The sequence below is a fragment of the Schistocerca nitens genome, chromosome 8 (assembly GCF_023898315.1).
Source record: "Schistocerca nitens isolate TAMUIC-IGC-003100 chromosome 8, iqSchNite1.1, whole genome shotgun sequence".
NCBI classification, from domain to species: Eukaryota; Metazoa; Arthropoda; class Insecta; order Orthoptera; family Acrididae; genus Schistocerca; species Schistocerca nitens.
Window position 1 is genome coordinate 288790011 of NC_064621.1, and position 8224 is coordinate 288798234.

The 8224-nt window shown below is 44.5% G+C and overlaps 1 non-coding gene across 1 annotated transcript; it reads right to left on the reverse strand.

The window, feature by feature from the left end:
- Positions 1–7138: 7138 nt before the first annotated feature.
- Trnat-cgu (transfer RNA threonine (anticodon CGU)) lies at positions 7139–7213 on the reverse strand. Its single transcript has one exon. It is a non-coding gene; the product is annotated as a tRNA-Thr (tRNA).
- Positions 7214–8224: the final 1011 nt, after the last annotated feature.

Genomic DNA, 8224 nt, shown 5'->3' on the forward strand with positions numbered 1-8224 from the left:
CCCGTCCTCACAGCTTTACTTCTGCCAGTACCTCGTCTCCTACCTTCCAAAACTTAACAGAAGCTCTCCTACGAACCTTTCTTTCAGGAGTGCTAGTTCTGTTAAGTTTAAAAGGTAGGAGACGAGGTACTGGCAGAAGTGAAGCTGTGAGGACGGGGCGTGAGTCGTGCTTGGGTAGCTCAGTTGGTAGAGCACTTGCCCGCGAAAGGCAAGGGTCCCGAGTTCGAGTCTCGGTCCGGCACACAGTTTTAATCTGCCAGGAAATTTCAATAACCTCTATTGTTAGCAAAATAGTAAGGGAAACAGGAATGTTTATCATGACAACCCAAAGGGAAAATCGTGCGTTTCAGTATCAGTGATATGAAACTACTGCAATGCTGTTCACGGACGAAATGAAATGGGACGCAGATATATCCCATGTTGATTGTCGTTGTGACAAAATGATTTTCACAAAAAATGGTTCAAATGGCTCTGAGCACTATGGGACTTAACATCTTAGGTCATCAGTCCCCTAGAACTTAGAACTACTTAAACCTAACTAACCTAAGGACATCACACACATCCATGCCCGAGGCAGGATTCGAACCTGCGAGCGTATGATTTTCACAGATTAGGTACTGTTAAGTCAGTAACATATAAGTGATTGGTAGCTGACTGATGTCTGTAACTATAGCGCTTTAACATAATTAAAATTAACGAGCACATGTAAAGAATACGCGCACTAGAAAGGAACCATGGTAACCAACAGTCACATAAAAAGTTAATTATATTAATTCTTAGCGCACTGTTTGAGTCCACTTTGGCGACTTGTGTGTCGATGAAGATTGGGTGAAATGATGAGGATAACACAGACACCCAGTCCGCCAGCGAAGAGAACCTCTGGTCCAGCCAGGAATTTAGAACAGGATCCCAAATTCTAGAGACAACGACGCTAACCGCTAGGCCACGATCTTTGGACTAAGAATAACTATCTTTATTCTTAGTGATGAGTAATCCCTTCGTCTGGTGAATAATCTATAGGAAAATAAAATTTTTGAACTAGTTTTTATTCGAATAATTACTTACGTAGAGATTTATTCGAATAACGATCATCTCTGAGTACCCGGAGGTGAAATCGTTAAAATTTTGTTACGAAATCCAGATGACCAGCTCCACGTGTAAAGATTGATTTATGACTCTTATATTAATGGATGTAATAATATGCACGTAAATTGAACAAATATTCGATATTGTTTAACTAAACTATCGGCGATTAGTCACTGGAATCAGTGACAACCGTCAAGTACCTAGGACTGTCAGTCCCAGAGAGATTTAAGTTTGCACGACCACACAATTGTAACAGTGGGGAAGGCAGGTGCTAGCCTCAGAGTTATGGGAAGAATCGTGAGTACCCCAGTTCAGTCAGTGCTTGGGTATTGTTCGTCGGTGTGGTAGCTTTCCATGTAACAAATAGAAAATAGTCAAAGAAGCGCTGCACGGTTCAGAAGATCTTTGTTTTGTCATCGTGAGAGTGTCTGAGAGATGACCGATAAACAGCAGTGGGAAATGGAGAAAGACGTTGAGTGTTCAGAGAACCATACTCACACAATTTCGAAATCTAACGTTCCAAATTGAGAAAAGAAACAAACTAATTTTTCCAAAAAACATCTCCTTTAGTGACCACAACGTGTAATATCTTACCGGAAAATATTACTAATTTTTTATTTAGTTAGAGTCTTTTGGAAGGTGAAATTGTTATTATTATGGACACAAAATGTTTTTTGCAAGTGGTGTACATTATAAATGTTCAAAGGTTGCACACTCTTCAAGATCAGAAAGTTTAATACTTCGTGAAAATAATTGCGTGGGTTTTTGTTACTACGTTTTTGCATTACACGTAGGCCACAGAAATAATTATTATCTACTCTTGTACTCAGTGCTTGATATATTGAAAGTAACTGGAGCTTAAGTATTAAAAAGTATCCCAGTACAAGTGAAAATAATTTAGTCTCTCTATGCGAGAAAAAGTCTGGCGACGTTAAGCGTCTGTACCTACGTGCGCATAAGGTATGAATTAGACACCACAAAAACACAGTTTCAGTACTGTAAAGTATCCCGCTTGAATCAGTAATGTTGTTAAGGTTTAATATCTTTCACTTTTACACCAGCATAAACTGAGAATTAGATATTTTACCTTAAGCCTTAAACCAAGCCGTTATCGATTCTGGACTTTTTACTTACATCAGTTCTATACCTTTAGTAGAAAAACATTTATGATAGTCAGATCTCAGAACTCCTGTGGAATGATAATATAACTCTCTGGCGCTTTAGGTTTTTACATAAATAATTACTAAAAATTAAAATTTCCGCGTAATGGCGGACAACACGTGGACTTATATCACGTTCGTCTCCGCAAACGTGTGCTAAAAATGTGAAACCTTAAGAATGCGGCTAATGGGAATTACATTTGTATAAATGAAAGCCGGCCGAAGTGGCCGAGCGGTTGTAGACGCTACAGTCTGGAACAGCGCGACCGCTCCGGTCGCAGGTTCGAATCCTACCTCGGGCATGGATGTGTGTGATGTCCTTAGGTTAGTTAGGTTTAAGTAGTTTTAAGTTCTATGGGACTGATGCCCTCAGCAGTTAAGTCCCATAGTGCTCAGACCCATTTTTTATAAATGAAAACATGTAACCACATTTACTGCTATGTCTCTATTTCCGAACAAATCAAATTTAACAGACTAACAGAACTGAGTACAGCAATTCGCTATTATATCGAGTACATGAGATCAATAGCAAACGAACAAACCGACAAGACAATAGGAAGAGGGAGCAAAACGAACAGAATCCCAAAGCCATCATCTTTTCGCACAATTATATACATGGTTATTACAAATGATTGAAGCGATTTCACAGCTCTACAATAACTTTATTATTTGAGATATTTTCACAATGCTTTGCACACACATACAAAAACTCAGAAAGTTTTATTTTGGCATTCACAAATGTTCGATATGTGCCCCTTTAGTGATTCGGCAGACATCAAGCTGATAATCAAGTTCCTCCCACACTCGGCGCAGCATGTCCCCATCAATGAGTTCGAAAGCATCGTTGATGCGAGCTCGCAGTTCTGGCACGTTTCTTGGCAGAGGAGGTTTAAACATAGAAAGAAATCGCATGGGGTTAAGTCGGGAGAGCGTGGAGGCCATGACATGAATTGCTGATCATGATCTCCACCACGACCGATCCATCGGTTTTCCAATCTCCTGTTTAAGAAATGCCGAACATCATGATGGAAGTGCGGTGAAGCACCATCCTGTTGAAAGATGAAGTCGGAGCTGTCGGTCTCCAGTTGTGGCATGAGCCAATTTTCCAGCATGTCCAGATACACGTGCCCTGTAACGTTTTTTTCGCAGAAGAAAAAGGGGCCGTAAACTTTAAACCGTGAGATTGCACAAAACACGTTAACTTTTGGTGAATTGCGAATTTGCTGCACGAATGCATGAGGATTCTCTACCGCCCAGATTTGCACATTGTGTCTGTTCACTCCACCATTAAGAAAAAATGTTGCTTCATCACTGAAAACAAGTTTCGCACTGAACGCATCCTCCTCCATGAGCTGTTGAAACCGCGCCGAAAATTCAAAGTGTTTGACTTCGTCATCGGGTGTCAGGGCTTGTAGCAATTGTAAACGGTAAGGCTTCTGCTTTAGCCTTTTCCGTAAGATTTTCCAAACCGTCGGCTGTGGTACGTTTAGCTCTCTGCTTGCTTTATTCGTCGACTTCCGCGGGCTACGCGCGAAACTTGCCCGCACGCGTTCAACCGTTTCTTCGCTCACTGCAGGCCGACCCGTTGATTTCCCCTTACAGAGGCACCCAGAAGCTTTAAACTGCGCATACCATCGCCGAATGGAGTTAGCAGTTGGTGGATCTTTGTTGAACTTCGTCCTGAAGTGTCGTTGCACTGTTATGACTGACGTCCGCAGCTCGTGGTCGTGCGGTAGCGTTCTCGCTTCCCACGCCCGGGTTCCCGGGTTCGATTCCCGGCGGGGTCAGGGATTTTCTCTGCCTCGTGATGACTGGGTGTTATGTGATGTCCTCAGGTTAGTTAGGTTTAAGTAGTTCTAAGTTCTAGGGGACTGATGACCATAGATGTTAAGTCCCATAGTGCTCAGAGCCATTTGAACCATTTTTTTTTTGTTATGACTGACTGATGTGAGTGCATTTCAAGCACGACATACGCTTTCTCGGCTCCTGTCGCCATTTTGTCTCAGTGCGCTCTCGAGCGCTCTGGCGGCAGAAACCTGAAGTGCGGCTTCAGCCGAACAAAACTTTATGAGTTTTTCTACGTATCTGTAGTGTGTCGTGACCATATGTCAATGAAGTGAATTTATGAAATCGCTTCAATCATTTGTAATAGCCCTGTACATTGAAGAGCCAAAGAAACTGTTACACCTGCCTAATATAGTGTAGGATCCCCGCGAGCAGGCAGAAGTGCCGCAACACGACGTGGCACAGACTCGACTAACGTCTGAAGTAGTGCTGGAGGGAACTGACACCGATCTCTTCTGAACAGCACGTTGCAAGGCATTCCAGATATGTTCAATAATGCTCTTGTATGGGGACAATGGTGGCCAGCGCAACTGTTTAAACTCAGATGAGTGTTCCTCGAGGCACTCTGTAGCAATTCTGGGCGTGTGGGGTGTCGCATTGTCCTGCTGGAATTGCCCAAGTCCGTCGGAATGCACAATTAATATGAATGGATGCAAGTGATCAAGCAGGATGCGAACGTACGTGTCACCTGTGAGAGTCATATCTAAACGTGTCAGGGGTCCAAAATCATTCCAACTGCACACGCCCCATACCATTACAGAGCCTCTACCAGCTTGAAAAGTCCCCTGCTGACATGCAGGGTCCATGGATTCATGAGGTTGTCTCCGTACCCGTACACGTTCATCCGCTCGATACAATTTGAAACGAGACTCGTCTTACCAGGCAACATTTTTCCAGTCATCAACAATCCAATGTATGTTTCCAGTCATCAACAGTTCAATGTCGGTGTTGGTGGGCCCACGCGAGGCGTAAAACTTTGTGTCGTGCAGTCATCTGTCATCAAGGGTACAGGAGTGGGCCTTCGGCTCCGAAAGACCGTATCACTGATGTTCCGTTGAATGGGGCGCACACTGACTGTTGTTAACGGCCCAGCATTGAAATCTGCAGACATTTACGGAAGGGTTGCAGTTCTGTCACGGTGAACGATTCTCTTCAGCCGTCGTTGGTCCCGTTTTTGTAGGATCTTTTTCTGGCCGCAGCGATACCGGAGATTTGATGTTTTACCGGATTCCTGATATTCACGGTAAACTAGTGGAACGGTCGTACGGGAAAATCCCCACTTCATCGCTACCTCGGAGACGCTGTGTCCCATCATTCGTGCGCTGACTGTAGCACCTCGTTCAAACTCACTTAAATCTTGATAAGCTGCCATTTTAGCAGCAGTAACCGATCTAACAACTGAGCCAGACACTTGTTGTCTTATATAGGCGTTGCTGAGCGCAGCGCCGTATTCTGCCTGTTTACATATCTTGAGTATACATGCCTGTATCTTGACTACGCATGCCTATACCAGTTTCTTTGGCGCTTCAGTGTATGTCTGTATTTGAATACATATGCCTCTACCAGTTTCTTTGGCGCTTCAGTTTATATTAAATCATAGCAGCTAGCGATTAAATGTTGGCTTCTTCTATACACATTCTTCTCATAGTGTTTAGCAATTATAAACGAAATATTTACTAAATGTACATAATTATAGATTTCATCACCGTTTCTAGTATAAGAATAATATTTCCCTTTTAACAAAAGTCCATATAGTCTGTATATTTTATATTTAGTTGTCAAAAGTATACATGGAGACGCCTATAAAGGCTAAAATTGGGAAACTTCGGGCCCGTACAGAGAGGCGCTGATAGTCTTTCTTCCTATCTACCATTGGCGAACAGAAGGGAAAGAGAGAAAAGTAATACTGGTGCACTTTGTACTCTCCGCCACACATCGTGCGGTGGCTTGCGGAGTGCAGATGTGATCTACTTGTAGAGGCAGATGCAGACGTACTTACAATGAACCTAGCGGGCCGTACCAGAATACATAGATTCGCTCACGTTCTAAGATTGTACAGGGTGCTCCACAGCTGTGAATGATGTGTCGGCAGCTGGGCCAACACCTTGTAAATAGAGGTGGCTTAAAGGGCACGCGAGACTAACGCAGACGGGCGTGAAGTACTGGAACAGGATACGTAATCAATGCTATGAAGAAAAGAACGGAGCTTCTCATATACTTATCTTTAATGTCTTCTTGTACATCTCTATGGTGAACACAAGTGAGACTCTAATTACAATCACTGTAAGGCTAATGGCGCCTTGCTAGTTCGTAGCCATTAACTTAGCTGAAGGCTATTCTGTCTCTCGGCTAATGAGAGAGAAAGGCTTCGTACGTCTAGTCGCTAGCTCTGTCGTCCGTACAACTGGGATGAGTTCGAGTCAGTCTCTCGAGACCTGCCATGTGGTGGCGCTAGGTGTGCGATCACACAGTGGCGACACGCGGGTCCGACATGTACTACAGGACCGCGGCCGATTTAAGCTACCACCTAGGACGTGTGGTGTCTGGCTGTGACACCACAGTGAATCACCCCTCTCAAGCAAAAACATTAGCAGGTGAATAAAGTTAAAGTCAAATACACTGCCTGACTAGAAACTGACGCACCGAGTATAGTTAGAACGGTCACAAGAGTGGATTAGTGCTCTTCTTTACTGATGTTACCAGGCCTGGTAGGGTATATAAGGGACGTGGAAAGCGTCACGCGTTGAGTAATCACTGTATAGCACGCGGAATATCATGTGAGACAGCGTTAGCAACACCTGATAGAGTTTGAATGAGGTCTCCGTTAGGCCAGCTGGTCGAATCGTGAGGTTTCGAGGTATGTGTAGCGTTCGGATATGACAGTGCCCCACTGTTGGACTACATGGGGTCTTGATGGAAGGTACACTCGTTGCCAATGTTCCGGTCGGTCTCATCTGACCACCACATGGCATGAAATGATAATTAAATCAAGACCCTAAGCTGTCGACAGGCGTTGATATACATCAACGGGGAAAGATGAAAATGTGTGCCCCGATCGGGACTCGAACCCGGGATCGCCTGCTTACGTGGCAGACGCTCTATCCACCTGAGCCACCGAGGGCATAGAGGATAGTGCGACTGCAGAGATTTATTCCTTGCACGCTCCCTATGAGACCCACATTCCCAACTTAATCTCCACACACTACATTCGTAGTGCCCCTGCCCATTACACACATTACTCGCAGCAAACAATCTTACCGAGTCCCGTAAGAGTTCGAGCAATGCGTGTGTATCCAGCACAGAAGAAGAAAGTCAATGGCCGGTTAGCCTTAACTATATGAAGATGGTATCTGTTCTATCGGACGGGGAGCGTGCAAGGGCTAAATCCCTGCAGTCGCACTATCGTCTGTGCCCTCGGTGGCTCAGCTGGATAGACGTGTGTCATGTAAGCAGGAGATCCCGGGTTCGAGTCCCGCTCGGGGCACACATTTTCAACTGTCGCCTTTGCTGTATATCAACGCCTGACAACAGCTTAGGGTCTTGATTTAATTATCATTTCATTCTAAGAAAGCTGCACGGTCACCGATGGTATCTGTTCTTTCTGACATGTCCGAAAGAAACAGATACCATCTTCATACACAAGGCATGATCGCCGTACTGTGCATCGAGCACATCGTAACCCCTTCACATCCGCGCCTGGCATCCGAGAAGAAGCAATGCACTCCTGGAACATAGTCATCCCGCACCATTGGTTGAGACTTCCAGCAGACGGGTTAAGAAATTACCGTTCCATGCGTAGGCTATCGTTGAAACCACAACAGAAACGGATGCGTTTGGAGTCGTGACGTGACCAGAAAGCGTGGTCTGCTGATTAATAGCGTCGCACTGTATTCAGGAGTACTGCACGACTCTAGATGAACAACTTCGACCTACTGAGGTGACCTGGGAAGGTCTCATTTTTACACTGCTTTGGTGAGACACAGAATTTTTACTCCTGACTTCAAGGTGTAGGCAGCCGTGGAATATGACTTTAGATCAGGGCTTGTAATGATTGAGGTAACCCTGACAGCACAACGGTAGTCATGGACATCCTGCATTCTCATGTGTTACCTCCCAAGTGACAGTATGTCGTC